Source organism: Macaca fascicularis, chromosome 4 (assembly GCF_037993035.2).
Source record: "Macaca fascicularis isolate 582-1 chromosome 4, T2T-MFA8v1.1".
NCBI lineage: Eukaryota > Metazoa > Chordata > Mammalia > Primates > Cercopithecidae > Macaca > Macaca fascicularis.
The window spans coordinates 126,399,898-126,417,827 of NC_088378.1; the positions used below are offsets into that span (position 1 = coordinate 126,399,898).

The following is a 17,930-nucleotide window of genomic DNA, read 5'->3' on the forward strand; positions in this document are numbered from 1 at the left end:
AGCATCTTTTTATTTTGTTATTGTCCATTTGTATATCTTCTTTGGAGAAACATGTATTCAAATCTTACAATTTAAAAATGGGATTATCTTCTTATTGAGCTTTAAGTATTCTTTTTATATTCTGAGTACAAGTCCTCCAAATATATGATATGCAAGTAATTTCTCCCTATTTTTGGCATGTCCTTTCATTAGCTTAATATTGTTTTTTTTGAAATGAAAATGTTTTTCATTTTAATTAAGTTCAATTTGTCAATTTTGTCACTTAACTGCTGGTGCTTTATAAGTTGGGTGTTTTTGTCCTCAATCTTGTATCTTTGTTTCTTGGTTTCTACTTTACTGTCTTTCTGTTAAATAAATATTTTTTAGTTTACCATTTATATTTCTCTGTTCACTTAGTATTATTATTTCTTTGTGGTTCTAGGAATTACAATTTGCAAATTTGTTATAATCTGCTGCAGAATAATAATACCTTAATTGTGGTAAAATACTGAAATATTGTTCTAATATATATTCTCCTCTTTTTTGTTCTGTTATTGTCATATAGATTACATTGGTATATGTTGGTATACATAGACATATGGTATGTGTAAACCTGATGTACATTGCTGTAATTGTTGCTTTTCATAATATGTCTTTAAAAGAAGCTAAGGGAAGAAATGTGAAAAAGTATCTTTAGAGAGTCTTTTATATTTACCCCCATATTTAACTTTTCGAGTGTTCTTCTTCTTTTTTTTTTTTTTTTTTTTTGCTTGATTGATTTGAGTTATCATGTAATATCATTTCCTTTCAAACCGAAAGACTTGTCTTAGTATTTCTTACAAGGTAGGTCTTCTAGCAACACATTCTCTCAGGCTTTTTCTTTTCTTTTTTCAATCTATGAATGTCTTTTTTTCTCCTTTATTTTTAAAAAATAGTATTGCTGGATTTAGAATTCTTAGTTGACATTTCTTTTTCTTTTGACCCTGCTAACATATTGCATTGCTTCTTGTCTTCACTTTTTAAAAAATGAGAAATCAGCTATTAATCCAATTGTAATTTCCTTTTATGGAATGCGTAATTTATCTTATGCTTCTGTTAATAATCTCTCTTTTGTCATGAGTCTCTTTGAATTTATCTTATCTGGAGTTTGCTAAGACTGGTTGTGTAGATTAATGTTTTTCATTACATTTGGAATATTTTTAGCCATATTTCCGTAAATATTTTTGTCCTCTTTTTTTCTTTCTTCTCCTTCTGAGACTCTGTTTTACACACATTGATACACTTCTGTGTCCAGAACACTTATGATGTTCTGTGAGGGTCTGATATTTCTTTTTTATTCTTTTTGTCCTCTTCAGAATTGATATTTTCTATACATCTGTGTTCAAGTTCACTGATTCTTTGACAATTCAGTTCTGCTATTGAGCCCCCCTAGTGAATTATTCATTTCAGTTACTGTACTTTTCAACTCCAAAATTTCTGTTTTTTAAAAAATAATGTCTCTGTTGATGTTCCATTTAGTGGATTATTGTTGTTACACTTTCCTTTAGTTTTTTTAAGCTTGAATTTCTTTAGCTCTTTGAAATATTTATAATGACTGCTTGACTTGTATTTCGATTGACTCCCTTTTTCCGAGGTCAATAAGTTACTTTCTTGTTTTGTTATGTCTTATAATTTTTTGTTTGAACACTGGACTAAGATAGTATTTTGTAGCAAGCAACTTAGTTTTTTATTTTTTTCTCCCCTTAGAGTTATTGTTGTTGATTTTTGTTTGTGTGTTTGGTAATTGTCTAGACTAAGTCTGTCACCCAAATACATAGCCACTGATGTCTCTGTTTCATTTTTCAAATTGTTTTATTTTAGGCTTCACTTTTTGGGTTTTTCTTCTGTTTCTTACAGCCTTGTGTTTAGTCAGTTCAGAGATTGTGCTCAAATAGTTTGAATCAATGTTTCTTCTTTCTGCTTATGGATCTGTTTTTGATCATGGAGGATACATTTAGCGTTCAGGCTGTTAAGTTTTTCATGGCTCTTATTTTCCAGTGGACTCACTGGTGTGTCTTCTGTGTGTGAGCTCACTTCTGTTGGCTAAGGAAGTATGGGTGGCTGATACTTACTTTGATCTCTGCTGTGCATATTATCAACCTCAGTCAATGCAGGATAATTAGCGATCACATCAATCCCCATATGGATGAATCACCTCCCAGAATTACCTACTAAATCTCTGGCTTGCCTGTCTGTCTCAGTTCAGGCCATTATATCAAAGTATCATGGACTGATTGGCTTATTAACAAAAGAATGCAATTTCTCATAGTTCTGGAAGTTAGAAGTATGAGATCAGGGTGCCAGCATTGTTGTTTCTGGTGAAAGCCCTTTTGGATTACAGACTGCCAACATTTGGTATAACCTCACATGGTGGAAGGGGCAAAAACTCTCTGTGGTTTCTTTTATAAGGGCACTGATATGGTTTTATTATGTATAAAGACTATTCTTGTTATAAATTAGCAAAGAACTTAGCTAAGTTGTGTCCATGCCCTAGGGCTTCATAAGAGGTGGGATTTAAGAGTGATGAACTAGGTATGTGGTGGAAGAAATTTCTATGCAAAATACTGAAGGAGCTACATGGCCTTTTAACCACATATAGTAAGATGTGAGAAGAGAGAAATAATTTAATTTATAAACAAAAGAGAAATAGAACCTAAAAATCCGGAAAATTTGCAGTCTGGCCATGTAAAGAGTGAAAAAGGCATCTTTAGGAGAGTAAACCAATGGTGTGTCCAAGCAACTGTTTGCTAAAGAGATTAGTATATATGGAAGGGAGCCAGTTACTATTCATTAAGACAATGGGAAGATGACCCCAAAGGCCTTTTAGAGACCTTTGAGGTAAGCTAAGACTCTGGGACAAAGTTTCTAGCAAGGTGCCAGGGAGACTTCAGTCTTCACTGCCCTGTGCTGCCTTGGCACTCTACTCTTCTATTTGTGGTTTAGTGTTTCTTGGCCACCTCAGCCATGGCTCAGGCAGGCTCAAGTGCTAATTATGCCACTACTCTAAAGGTACAACCTGTAAACTTTGGCAGTGTCCATATGGTGCTAATTCTCCAGGTGCACAGAATGCAAGACATTTGGTGCCAAGGTGATCCTTAACCCGATTGCAGTGGATGTCGTGGACACCCTGGAGGTCCCAGAAAAAAACCTGCTGTAGGGGTAGATCTGCCACAGAGAGTCTCCACAAAGGCAGTGCCCAGTGGAGCCATGGGAACAAGGCCACTGAAGATAGTCCCCACAGGGTAATTCCTAGTGAAGCCTTGGGAGTGGGGATGCCTTTGAGAATCCAGAGCTGTAGAGCTACCAGCCTGCAAATCCATCCTGGGAGAACTAAGACTTAATGTTGTTTTCCCTGTTGGATTTTAGACCTACCTGGGACTAGTTATTGTTTTCTTCTTTCCTGTCTGTCTCTCTGGAAATGGGAATGTCTATCCTGTGCCTTCACCCTCATTTTATTTTTGCAGTACTTGTTATTTTCATAGGCTTACAGCTGGAGAAGAATTTGCCTCAGTATATATCATGCCTTGAGTCTCACCCATATCTGACAGAGATGAGGCTTTGGACTTTTGAGTTGCTGCTGGAATGAGTTAAGACTTACGGGCTATTGGGATGGAATGAATGTGTTTTGCATTGTGAGAAGGACTTGCATTTTGAAGGCTAGTGGCAGAATGCTGTGATTTGAATGTATCCCTAAAAGTTCATGTGTTAGAGACTTCATTCCCAATGCAACAGTATTGGGAGGTTGAGCCTAATAAGAGGTGATTAGTTCATGAGGGCTTTGTTTGCCCTGAATGGATTAATGTTGTTATTATAGGAGTGGATTAGTTGCCGTGAGAGTGTTTGTTATAATAGTGAGTTCGGCCCTCCCTTGTTTCCTTGCACTCTCTTGTCCTTTCACCTTTTGCTATAGGATGATGCAGCAGGAAAACCCTTACCAGATGCCAATCACTTGACCTTGGGCTTCCCAACCTCCAAAACTATAAGAAAGAAATCCCTGTTCTTTATAAATTACTCATTCTCAGATATTCTGTTACACTAGCATGAAATCAACAAAGACAGGAACAAACTTTATTAATGAGATTACCTCCCAAAGGCCCCACCTCCTAATACCATCACATTGAGGGTTTGTAATTCAACAAAAGAATTGTGCGGGGATCCACATCTTCAGTTTATTGCACTGCTAATCTATTTCTTGCCAAAAGAAAGCTCACTACTTCAGGCGAGTGGAGGTGCTGGCACTCCCTGTTCATGTGCCACTAATATTGCCACTTTAACTGACAATACTAAATCAAGTTATCTCCTCTTTAGCAACATGAGCAGAATTTTTAGTTATCACCTCCTGCTTTCTCCTGATTGAGCTACCATATAAATAGATCTGGGGGTGTTGTCAGATGTTCCAGAAAAAATATCCACAGACTCATGCTATTTTACTCAAAATTCAGTAGTTTCATGAATAATCACATCTCAGATTTTTGTAAGCCCATGGTTGGTTTTCTGAGTGCTGAAATGGTTGGTTTTTTTTTTTTTTTTTTTTTTTTTTTTCAGTTTTGTCAAGATTTACATTTTTGGGGAAATGGCAGAAGATTTGTTGTCCTCCCATCAGGGAGGACTGGATCAACCTTAGCATTTTAACTAAGTATCTGGTGTGGTTTATTTTCAGTTCTACAATGATTAAAATGTAAAAGATAATCAGAAGTTGAGTTTTGCTTGGCTGTCCTCTCCCACATTAGAATATTCTGTAGTTGAAAGAACAGTTCTGCTGGGGAAGGAAAGGGCTTCATTAATTCATATTTCAAAACACTTTTTGAACATAAGACTGCAGGAAACTAAATATCTTGGTTGGAGATCTGAACACGTAATATGGAGTATTAGCAAGAAGAAAAGAACTTTGTGTAGAGTCAATTTTTTCCCACAAGTTTAGAACTTTGATACTGCCTTCTTAATTTGTGTGCTAAGCAGTCTAAGCAATTAAGTAGAATTGGGCAAGAAATAAGCATGTCAAGGTCATAACTGTTAATTTTGTCTGAATGTTTACTTTTAAAAGATTACTCTCCTTCTTTATCCCTTTATTATTCAAGTAGTGTCTATTAATGGGAGGCAATATTTGTACTGGTAAGAGCTCAGGATGTGTACTCAGACAGACCTAGATTCAAACACTTACTACTTTTGTCCTCTTGGATAAATCATGTGACCTCTGTCTTAGTTTCCTTTTTTGTAAAGGGGGTGACAATAATAATACCATTTTATGTGCTTGTATGAGGATTGAATTAGATCATTTCTATTATTGTTACTGTGCTATTTCTGGACCAACACTAATCTGGACAACAAGTGTTGAATCATTTTGCAAAGTAAGGAGATTTTTTGTAAGAACAGAATCATTTCCTAAATTTGCTTTAATAAATTCAGATGGGTTATTTTCCATTGAGTTCTTCTGAAGCATAGTGCACTGACATATTGGAAGAATCATCAATAAAATATAGTGACATGATAATCTGCTAAGTCTTTTGTAGAAATATTACTAAAAATTGCTATCAAAATGTAACACACTGTAGGAGAATTTAATATTTAAAATGTGTTGGTTTCAGGAAAGGTCTAGTGGTCAAAGAGAAATGTAAGATAGCAGAAAGAGATTTGCTTTTCTATCCTGTCATTTATTTTGTTGGATAGAGTTTTAATTAGGTTATCAAGCAGTAGGAAAAATATTTAAAAGTAGGTTTGAAGTAATCTTTTGTAGCAATTTTTAAAGGGAATAGGGAACTGAGAAAGGTCTTAGAAGTTAGCTTATTTTATGTATCAGGGTTGATGGGAAGTTTACAGACAGTCCGACAAAGCAGTATTCCTATCTCTCAGTTTGGACTGCTTCCAGAGAATGCAGAGATTTAATTTTATAGGAATTCTGGAATTGCCAGTACCAGGAGCAGGAAAATATAGTAGTCCTCCTCTTATTTGCAGTTTAGCTTTCTGCATTTTCAGTTACCTGCTATCAACTATGGTCCAAAAATATTAAATGGAAAATTCCAGAAGTAATTCTTAACTAATGTACTGTTCTGAATATTGTTATCATTGTTCTATTATATTATTAGTTGTTAATATCTTACTGTGCTTAATATATAAATTAAACTTTATCATGGGTATGTATTTATAGGAAAAACAGTATATGTTTAGGATTCAGTACTACCCAGTTTCAGGCGTCCACAGAATGTGGGAGAATCTCAAAACATATTTCCCATGAATAACGGGGGACTTTTGTAAACCCACCATTGTTCCAACCAGCCTGAATATTTGGGGACTGTAGTTACAATGAAATAATACTTAAACTATAATTTACCTGTTTTTCTCTATTTGTGTTGCTTTTTGTGAATAATATTTATTTTTGATGGTTAGCTACAGTAGTTAAAAGTTAACAATGTTAGATTTTCTTCTTTTTTCATATTTATATATTGAAATTTAGGTCTTCCATCAATCTGAATATCTTTTTATATAGGATGCAAGGTAGAGAGCTTTGGCTTATATGGTAACAGTTTGACTTTAATGGCTTCCTTTATCAAAACTAACACATAAGCGGTTAATGTGTATGTTAGAAACCCATGTATACTTGAGGTACAGTAGTTACATATAGGCTTGGAAATAAATATTAAGTTATGCTGTATCCTGGATAAGATGTGTTGAGAGCGAAAAGATTTTTAATTTATTGTAGACCGTGATTGTGAATCATGCATGAATTAATTAGGCAGAATATTGAGGAAAAAACCCATGCGATTTTTCTTTCTGTTGCCTTATTTTGCCGTATCTGGAAGGATGAGACAGTAGGTTTAAATTATCATACTTTAAAACATAAAGCAACCTGTAATTTAACCCAGTACCTCATATTTACATCTGAGGAAACTGAGCTCCTCGCAGGGCAAGTGATCTAATCAGGATCATGGAGAGGATGGCAACAGCACTGGGAGAAGATACCTCAGATCCTTGAGTCCTGGTCCTCTGCTCCTGCTTGCTACTTAAAAGTGTTCTTGGCCGGGCGCTGTGGCTCACACCTGTAATCCCAGCACTTTGGGAGATGGAGGCTGGCAAATCACCTGAGGTCAGGAGTTTGAGACCAGCCTGACCAACATGGAGAAACCCTATCTCTACCAAAAATACAAAATTACCTGGGCGTGGCGGCGCATGCCTGTAATCCCAGCTACTTGGGAGGCTGAGGCAGGAGAATCGCTTGAACCCAGGAGGCAGAGGTTGCGGTGAGCCGAGATCGCTCCATTGCACTCCAGCCTGGGCAACAAGAGCGAAACTCCATCTCAAAAAAAAAAAAGTGGTTTTTTGTTTTGTTTTGTTTTTTAACTTTGTCTTTTTCCTGTAAGGTATGCTTTCACCAGTGTGACTCTTTAAAGTTCAAAAGATAAAGGATACCCTTAAATTACTTCATATGAGAATTTACAGTAAAAATGTAGTAGGAAGTACAGACACATGGACCTACCATCCCAGCAGCTACAGAGCTAGGCCTCAAAAATGATAGGAATAAACTTGTATACAAATGTTCATAGCAGCATTATTCATAATAACTGAAAAGAGGAAAACAATTCGGAGGTCCATCAGCTGAATTTTATTATAAGTAAAATGTGGTATATTCATACAGTGGAATATCATTCAGACATAAAAAGGGATGATGTAGTGATAACATGTTACGACATGGATGAGCCATGAAAACGTTGTGTTAAGTAAAAGAGACAAGATACAAAGGCCACATATTGTATAATTTAATTATTAAATATCCGGAATATGCAAATCCATAGAGACAGAAAGTTGCCTGAGGTAGGGAAGAGGATGGGAGAGGGGGTGAGAAAGGGGAATAACTGCTAATGGGTAGAGAGTTTCTTTTTGGGTTGATGAAATGTTTCAAAATTAGATTAATGTGATGGTTTCACAACTCTGTGAATATCCAGAAACCTACTAAACTGTACACTTTAAATGGGTGAATTTTATGGTATGTTTATTATATCTCAATAGAAGTGTTAAAAATAATCTTTAGAATATTTTGATCACTTAGCTGTCTTGTGCCAGTTTGCAAATGGCTTTTACCAATCATTACACCAGTCTTAACACTGCCTTTTTTTGTGTGTTTTGACTCATTTCTATTTATTTCTCCTTATTTTTCTCCTTCAGTCTTCCTCTCCATCCCTTCCTAAGTTCTTCATTCAGAATTCCCCCAAAAGAGAATATCCAATTGATTGATTGATGGATTTTTTTAAAATTCCATAAGTAGTAGATATCTTCTCTTTCTGGCATATGATATTGATTTTTTCGTAGATTTTCATGATGGAAAGTTTATTTTAAAATAAATGTATTAAAGTGGTAATAAATATTGACATACAAAAATCAGTAGCTGCCTAACTAGTACAAAAAACAGCACAAGTTGTGATGGTAGTAATCAAATGACTGACATTTAGTCCATACAGCTATCTAGGACAGGGTGAACTTTCAATAAATGATCTTTAGCAGTCCAGTTCTCCTTATCATAAACATGAAATTATTGCTTAAATATCTACACGAGGAAACCAAGAATTTGAAGTGCGAGGCCACATAACTAGAAATTTGTTGAATGAGGACTTGGTTCCAGATCTTCAGTATCCTATACTAAGCCTTTTTCATTAATAGGCACCATTGTCCAGACTGCCAAATGAAAACTTCTTTATCCACCAAAGAAAAAAAAAAGAGAAAAATCTTTTAACAGAAAAAAAATACTTTTCGTTCTATAGAATGGACTTTTGTGGATAATTATATTTTCTCTTTCTTTCTTTTTCTTTCTTTCTTTCTTTTTTTTTTTTTTTTTTTTTGAGACAGAGTCTTGCTCTGTTGCCAGGCTGGAGTGCAGTCATGCAGTCTCGGCTCACTGTAACCTCTGCCTCCCGGGTTCAAGCGATTGCCCTGCCTCAGCCTCCTGAGTAGCTGGGACTACAGGCACACGCCACCACACCTGGCTAATTTTTTGTATTTTACTAGAGACGGGGCTTCACCATGTTGGCCAGGATGGTTTTGATATCCTGACCTCGTGATCCGCCCGCCTCTGCCTCCCAAAGTGCCAGGATTACAGGCGTGAGCCATGGCACCCGGCCGATAGTTATATTTTCTAACACAGTTTACCTTAGCTTGTGAGCTATTTTTGTGACTTTTTCACTAAGAAAACTGCCTTGATTCTCTTGTACATGCAAAGCCCAGTTATAAGGATTGGGAAAGCCAATATGGCTATATTAATATCAGACAAAGTAAACTTCAGAATAACAAGCAGTATCAGTAATAAAGAGGGGTATAATGACAAAAGTCTGTCAAGAAGAAACAGTAGTCCTAAATATTTGTATGCCTAATAAGAGAGCTTCAAAGTACCTGAAGGAAAACTGACAAAATAGGAGAAATTTTGAAAATTTGCACTATGATAGTAAACACAACCTATCAGAATTTATTAGATGAATGTAAAGCTATGCCTACAGAGAAGTTTATAGCTCTAAATGCTTATGTTAGAACAGAAAGAAAAAGGTTAAAAATCAGTATTTCCTCTACTTTAAGAAGATAAAAAAAAGTGAAAATTGAATCCAAAGTAAATAGAAAATAACAAACATGAGAGTAGAAATCAGCGAGATAGAAAACAGACAAGAGAAGTCAATGAAAATAAAAGTCTCTGAGAACATCAAAAAATTGGTAAACTCCTAGCTACATGAAGGAAAAAACATAAATTACCAGTGTGTGTTTGAGAATACTAACTCTGGATTCAGAGTCTTTGTTTGAATCACGACAGGTAATTTTACCTTATTTGTGACCTTAGACAAATTATTTAATCTCTTAGTGCATCATTTTTCTTATCTGTGAAGAAGAGGTAATAGTACCTACCTCATAGTATTGTTGTGGAGTTTAAATGATTTAATGATGTCAGGTGCCTAGGAAGTGTATGATGACAGTGTTCATAGTTGTTTTATTTATTTAGTTAGTTAGTTAGTTAGTTATTTTGAGACGGATTCTCGCCCAATCGCCTAGGCTGGAGTTTGGTGGCATGATCTCAGCTCACTGCAACTCCATCTCCCAGGTTCAAGCAATTCTCCTGCCTCAGCCTCCTGAGTAGCTGGGATTACAGGCACATGCCACCACACCCAGCTAATTTTTGTGTTTTTAGTAGAGACGGGGTTTCACCATGTTGATCAGGCTGGTCTCAAACTCCTGACCTCGTGATCTGCCCACCTCGGCCTCACAAAGTGCTGGAATTACAGGCATGAGCCACTGTGCCTGTCCCATACTTGTTATTTTTATTTTTAATAATATTGGCTTTGGAGGGAAAACAGCATTATTCAAGTCAGGTACAGAGTGGAAGTCAGAATTTTCAGAACCCATGATCTCTTGTATCAGTGTAATATTTTTTTAGGCAAGCTTTTTCCAGTTTTTCTCCTCACATCGTCTCTTCCTCCTTTTTAAAGAATGAACTAAATTACAGAGATATTTAAACTTTAGAAATTATTATGGAATCCTTCAAAACACTCTGAAGTCAGTACAGAAAAGATATACAGTACCTATTTTATCCTAATTTCCCTCAGTGCTTATTAGTGTGTATCTTTTATTCTAAATTCCAGGCTTCATGCTTAGAGGATAGGCATAGTCAGTGTCCTTAATCCTTACATCGCTAATACTGTTCTTCATATCTTTTGGGGGAGCCCTTAATTATCAATCCCAGAACATTCTATAAATCTTCATTAGGAAATTCCTTCTGAACTTTTGCTGAAAAGTAGTTACTGTGCACTGTGTATATAGCAGCTGTTTGCCTAAGTTAAAAAAAATTGACCGTTTTAATTTGTTTTAAAAATATCCACTGGCACTGGTTCTCATTACAGATGTGTGGTTGTAACATTTCATTTTTTAAATGTGTATCCATCTTTTTTCAGTTCTAAAGGAGTCCAAAGAAACCATCTAAAACCTTAAAAATAACCACTAAACCTACAATGTTTTCGGGTTTTAAAAATTCTCAAGGGAGGACATTTTTTATCTTGGACTTAAGCTTCATACAGGGTGGCCCATTTAAAAGAGGCCCTGTACACAGCCACATTATTAAATGGGAACTGTTTTAAATGGGCCACCCTGTAAATCAGAGGGTTTTTTTTCCAATGGATATTTACTTCTTTGCACACTTCTGAATTTAGTACAAGTTTTCAGTTACTGTGCTTGATAGGCAGCCCTGAAATTTAAATTTGGGCATCCAGGTGACATTGAAATGCCCAAATCTGAGTTCAGAGACATGCAGAAGCTTGTCGGTTCATATTTTAAGAGATCATGTTTGGGTCTCAGAAAATTTGGGCAACATTCTGTGTGAATCCTTTTTCAAAACTTTTGAAAAGAAATGGATGGAATACAAATAAACTGAAAATGGAAACTTTTAATGTGAAGAGTAATACAATTTTGGACTTTCTTTTATTGGAAGTCTTTTAAAACCAGCAAGATTTTTTTTTTTTTTGTAATAGTTTAAGGTCAGTCATTCTTTATGTTTTTAATGCAGTATTTCAAACATATACTATTGTGTTCAGTTACCTGAAAAATAAATCAGTGTTAGAAATGAGAGTTTACTGGAGCCATAACCTGATCTAGGTTTTGCTGAAGCCCACCCTCAAAATTTGTAGGACACAGAACAAGAGTGTAAGTGGAGACCCATGTACCATATTATCATAACTATCCCTGAAATCACAAATCAAAACAGGAAGAGATGCAAGAAAATGGATACGTTGCACTATTGAAAATGGTACTTTATAATGCAAAAAATTGCATCCATACTCTCTGAGAGGAAGATTTGAGACCCCAAGCATTTCTACCACTTAATTTTCCCCACTCTCCACAGTAGCATGCATTTGCCATCAATAGTGATACAACCCAAAAACCAAAGAAAATTTGGTTCAAAGTATTGTAGAAAAAAAAAAGTTTGGTAGTCATATTATGTTTGGTAGTCATATCATGCATAAAAAGTCACTTGAATTTTAACATGACAATTTTAATTCATGGTTTATTTTGGACTTCATATTTTGTTCATTCATTAAATGATGACATGTTATTTGATTACTATAGTGATAGAATTACAAAGTGAAAAACAGTCCTAATACGTTGATATGTTTGTGTATTTGTTTCCTAGGGCTTCTATAACAAAGTACCAAAAACTGGGTGACTTAAAGCAGCAGAAACTTGCTGCCCACAGTTGAGGTTGTTAGACATCCACAATCAAGTGTCATGTTCTCTGAAGGCTCTAGAGGAGAATCCTTCCTTGTCTCTCCTAGCTTTATGTGTTTGCCAGCAATCCTTGGTGTTTCGTGGCTTTTAGATTCATCACTCCAGTCACATACTGTCTTCTTCCTCCGTCTTCATATTGCCTTCCCTCTGTGTGTGTCTGTCTGTGCAAATTTCCACTTTTTATAAGGATACCAGTCCTATTCATCTACAGCCCACCCTAATGACCTTGTTTTAACTTCATTATCTCTGTAAAGACCCTATTTCCAAATAAGGTCATATTCTGAGGTACTGGGGTTAGGATTTTTAGACATTGTTTTTGGAGGGACACAATTCAACCTATAACAGTTTTTAAATATTTTAAACATGAATATTCAATATTTTAAAAATTTGTAAGCTGTACAGTTTAAAAATAGTACAATTTTTCTTTTTTTTTTTTTTCTTTTTTGAGATGGAGTCTCTGTCAGACAGGCTGGAGTGCAGTGGTGCAATCTCAGCTTGCTGCAACCTCCGCGTCCCGGGTTCAGGGGATTCTCCTGCCTCAGCCTTCCAAGTAGCTGGGATTACAGGCACGTACCACCATGCCCAGCTAATTTTTGTATTTTTAGTAGAGAGGGGGTTTCATCATATTGGCCAGGCTGGTCTTGAATGACTGACCTCAAGTAATCTACCTGCCTCGGCCTCCCTGAAGTGCTGGGATTACAGGCCTGAGCCCACTGTGCCCAGCTAGTACAATTTTTCAATTGTACTCTTACAATTTAAATAAGAACATGATGTTGATTGCTTGTTTTCTGTATATTTTGACAAATTAGTGTTTTATTTTAAAGAGTGGAACAGTTTTCTTGCAGTTACTAAATAATATAATAGCTACAGTAAATGAGTTATCATCCTTAGATTAACTCAAGCTCTTACTCAAATACTTCTTTAAAAGAAGTTCTTGATTATTTGAATATGTTTTCCTTTCTCTCCTCTCTGAACAGTGGCAATTATGGTCAGCTACTAGTCACTCTTAATTCATATTATTTGATACTGGTGTTTGATTATACCAGGGATTGGCAAACTGTGGCTTGAAGGCGAAATCCACATAGCTCCCTGTTTTTGTGCAGCCTGTATAACCATGAATATTTTTTACATTTTTAAATGGTTGGGGAAAAAATCAAAAGATGAGTAATATTTCGTGAGATGTAGCACTTACGTGAGATGAAATTATGTGAGATGCAGAACTCAGATTGCAGTGACCATTCGTAAGTTTTACTGGAACATAGCTATACAGATTCATTCATGTATGGACTGTCATTGGCTGCTTTGGTACTGTGATGGCCGTTGTGCAAAAGAGACCTTATAGCCCACAAAAGTGAAGATATTTACTGTTTGACCTTTTCCAGAAAATATTTGCTGACCCTTGGGTTACACCTGTAGTTTTTTTCCCAGCCTGTTACACTTCACCACACAGGTTAAAAAAAAGAAAAAAGATAGAAAATCTTTGTTTCATTTTTTGTACAGTACAAATTTTTAATTGTACTTTAAAAAATTATATAATTTAGTGGCTGAGTGCAATGGCTCACAGCTGTAATCCCAGCACTTTGGGAGGCCTAGGTGGGAGGATCACTTGAGACCAGAGGGTGGAGGCTTCAGGGAGCCATGATCACACCACTGTACTCCAGTCTGGGTGACAAAACGAGACCCTATCTGGACAAAAAATAAACAAAAGAAAGAAATTGTACAATTTAAAATTCACACTTAAAAAATTGATAATTTTTGTATTGTCATAGTACAATTTTAATTAAGTTAGATTGACTGAAAGAGAGTTTCATGTGTGCCTATTTGTATCTCATTTACCAGTGTGCTATGTACTAATTTTGGAGTTCACAAGGACTTGGTGTTTACATTTGCATTCCTCAGCCTTTAGAAGACTTTCATCTTGGTTGATGTTCAGTGAATATTGTTAAAGTGAATTAAGGTTATATGCAAATTAACATGGTTATGTATATATGTGGTAGAATTTTAAATCAGAAAACCCAATAAAGAAAATAGGACTAAATTTATGTAGTATTCCACTTAAGTGTCAGCTTTTAGATCTAGCGTCCATTAACTAATAGGGTATTAGAATATTTACCTGTTGTAAAGAAATTTACCCCAGGTTCTCAAACATGTTAATGATGAAGCTGAAAATGGAACATGTAGACTCTAAATGTCCACCCTTCATTTTCAGTGTAGAATCCAAAATGAAAGATTCTAGCAATTTGTGGATGATTATTCTTGTTCATTGGGTCTGCAAGCACAGTATTCAGTATGATATAAACTTAGAAAATAGACATGAAGTTCCTCTCATTTAATTTGATATATCTTCTCATATGAATTCTGTTCAACAATACTCCCCAATTTTTTATTTTTAATTAGAAACAAAATGTTATGGAGGTAGGAGCAATTCCGTCTTCTATTTTTGGTGTTTTAATGTTGTATATGGTGATTTATCCTTAAAGGTTAACTTTGTTATCGAGTCATAGGGATAAAGTTAGTTACCAAAATAAAGTTAATGATGGTGGGTTTAGTATTCTTTCAAAGTCTGATATTTTGTTTTGTTAGCAAATAGCTTAAAGAGACATTTTAAATATCAATATTTTATTTAAAAACATTTTTTTCTTATTCCTTAGATACTGTGAAATTATTCCTAAGTTTTTGAGAGAGGAAGTATATAAGGGCTTTAACTATATAAAGTATGTGTGATTTTAAGAAAATTGAAGTAGTTATACTGAATTGAAGCCATGTTTTTTTGTTATGGATTATTCTTGTAACATGTACTAAAAGTGCTACAGGCAGCCTTGTTGCTTTTCCACTCCCTTGCCAAACCCTTGCTCCCAATGTCTAGAATAGATTATTGTAGGCTCTAGCATTTAATAGCATAATAAAGATGACACATGTGTGAAAATATATTTATGGTAAGTAGATTAATTTTGCATTTTCTTTTTTAAAGTTAATATATGTAGAAAATACAATTCCTTCATTTTTAATTTTTCTTTCTTTCTTTTTGTTTTTTTAAATGAAAGATCTCTTTCACTTAACTTTCTTTACTCAGAGTTTTAAAGAACACATCTGGCTAGGTGCGGTGGCTCACGCCTGTAATCCCAGCACTTTGAGAGGCAGAGGCGGGTGGATCATGAGTTCAGGAGTTTGAGAGCATCCTGGCCAGCGTGGTTAAACCCCGTCTCTACTAAAAAAATACAAAAATTAGCTGGGCATGGTGGTGGGGTGCCTGTAATACCAGCTACTTGGGAAGCTGAGGCAGGAGAACTGTTTGAAGCCGGGAGGCAGAGATTGCAGTGAACCAAGATCGTGCCACTGCCCTCCAGCCTAGGCAACAAGAGCGAAACTTCGTCTCAAAAAAAAAAAAAAAAAAAAAAAATCTATAAGTAGAAATGAGTTTTGTGAGTTTAGTGAAGAATTGAATACTGCATTATGAATAATTTAATTTGAAATGTTAAATATTGTTTTGAGTCATTTAGCTGTGAAAGATATACTTGGATAATCACCCCGTGGCATAATTTCATAGGTTTTTGAAATCTTTGGAATGGGGGGGAAAGGGAAGCCCTGCAACTGAGAAAACCCAGATTTAGTAATCTGATATTCTAATTCCTTGTCAATACTCAGGAAGTCAAATTGTTTACATTTGTTTGACTCCTGGAAACCTCTGGTCCCCAGGACATGCAGAGCATCGCAGTTTCCCTCTTTCCTCTAGAGTTGTCCAGGCATTCTCTCTGTAGAGGAAAAGGGGACATTCTCCAAAGGCTTTGAGATAGGAAATTTGTCCACCATAAAAGAAGCTCTAATTTTTACTCTTGTAGGATCTAGAGGTTATGGAAATTAGAGATCCTGGATGTGGAGAGTTACTGGGCTAAGATTTTTGTGGAATTTTTCTGTTTATTAAACTCTCTGGAAACAGTATATGAATGGTATTGGTGTCTTTATGCTGCAAGGAATATTTCCCTCTGAATATAATAATAATTAACATACCTAGATAATCAACCTGTTCCCAAGTATCAATTTTAATATCTGTGTAATATTTGTATTGTAATGTATCTATTAATAGTATGATGAGGTTAACCCTATACTTATTATTGTTCTAATATTTCTGCAGTTTATATTTACCAAGTTTTAGCCTTGGGAAATTTTTGCATTGTTTAGTACAATTATTCTTGAACTTTATCTCAGAACCTGAGAAATTTCTATGTGATTTATGCATAAAGACACTATGGAGTTCTCCAGGTTTATAGCTTTAATATTTACCCTTAATTCTTAAGACCTAAAATCAAGGTAAATTTCATGTGGTAAACTCAGCTTTTTTCATGAATAGAGAGGAAGCCAGTTATTTGCTTTTGACTTGGAAGAATTTGTTCAGCCTTTTAATAGATTCGTTTTTTTGGTTATTGATGTAGACATCATTTGTTGTTCAGCTTCTTTAGTTTTCCTCTTAATCTTACAAATTCAACTATTGTGTCATTTATATATTGGTTTGCATTTCTGCATGTACCACACTGGTTGTCAAAAAGTTATTTCCAATTTTATCAAAGTATCATCATCATCCTACTCTAGTCACCCTAAATTGGATACGTGTTTATATAGTGTTTTTTTTTCTTTTTTAAGACAAGGTCTCACACTGTTACCCAGACTGGATTTAAACTCTTTTGCTCAAGTGATCCTCCTGCCTTGACCTCCCAAAATCCTGGGATTATAAACATGAGCCACCATGCCCAGCCTATATAGTCTTTTCACTTTTAAAATTGTCTTTATCGTGGCGGAAACTGAAATAAATTACTTCCAAAGTCTCTTCAGTTTCTGTGAAAGACAATATTATAGAGCAGTTAGAGGGGTTTTTTTTGTTTTGTTTTTGTTTTTTTAGAGTTTGCAGTCAGACTGGTGGGAGTTGGAATCCCATTTCTGCCACTTATTAAATATGTTCCTTGGGTAATCTAGTTAACCTCTTCAAGTCTTGAAGTGGCAATGGTAATAGTACTTACCTTATAGAGCCATTTTGGCATTTGAATCAGTTCGGTGGTGTCTAGCAAACAGTAAATCCTCAATATGTACTATGGATATAATCGACTCATTGTCATTTTTGTCGTAACTATCATTATTAAATGGATTCTAAATTCTATATATTTTCAGATTCATTTTTTTCCTTTTCTTTTTTAAAAGTATTTGCTGCCTTTAAAAAACTAAATCATTAATCTGGTTCCTTTTTGAATATTTTTTACTTGGCCCCAAATGCATATACCAAGTTTAATGAAATTTCAAACATTTTTCCTTCTACATGTGAAAATCTTAAGTTTTCTAGGAATACACCCTTTGATTCTCTGCCCTGGCATCTTTTACTGCATAACCTAATTGCACTCTATATTTGGTCCAAAGTGCTGCAATTATTGGCTCTTTCCTGTTAACATTATGCCCACAAATCACATGAATTTGTGGCCATCTGTGCTCATCCAACAGGCAGCTATATACGTATATTAATAGCATATATTAAAACCTATATGCTTAAAGTTTTAATCTGCTTTAGCAGTATCTAGTTTGTGTGCCCACTGAACTTTCACAACATGGGGAAGGCTCCTTGTGGTCTGAGATAATAGTGGAATCAGTTGGGAGGTGAATCAGTCCTCCTTCCTTCTCTTCCCCAG

The 17,930-nt window shown here is 35.3% G+C and overlaps 1 protein-coding gene across 19 annotated transcripts in view; it reads left to right on the forward strand.

Moving 5' to 3' along the window:
- SUPT3H (SPT3 homolog, SAGA and STAGA complex component) overlaps nucleotides 1–17,930 on the forward strand; it is a 529,437-nt gene that overhangs the window by 224,979 nt on the left and 286,528 nt on the right. The window lies entirely within an intron of this gene.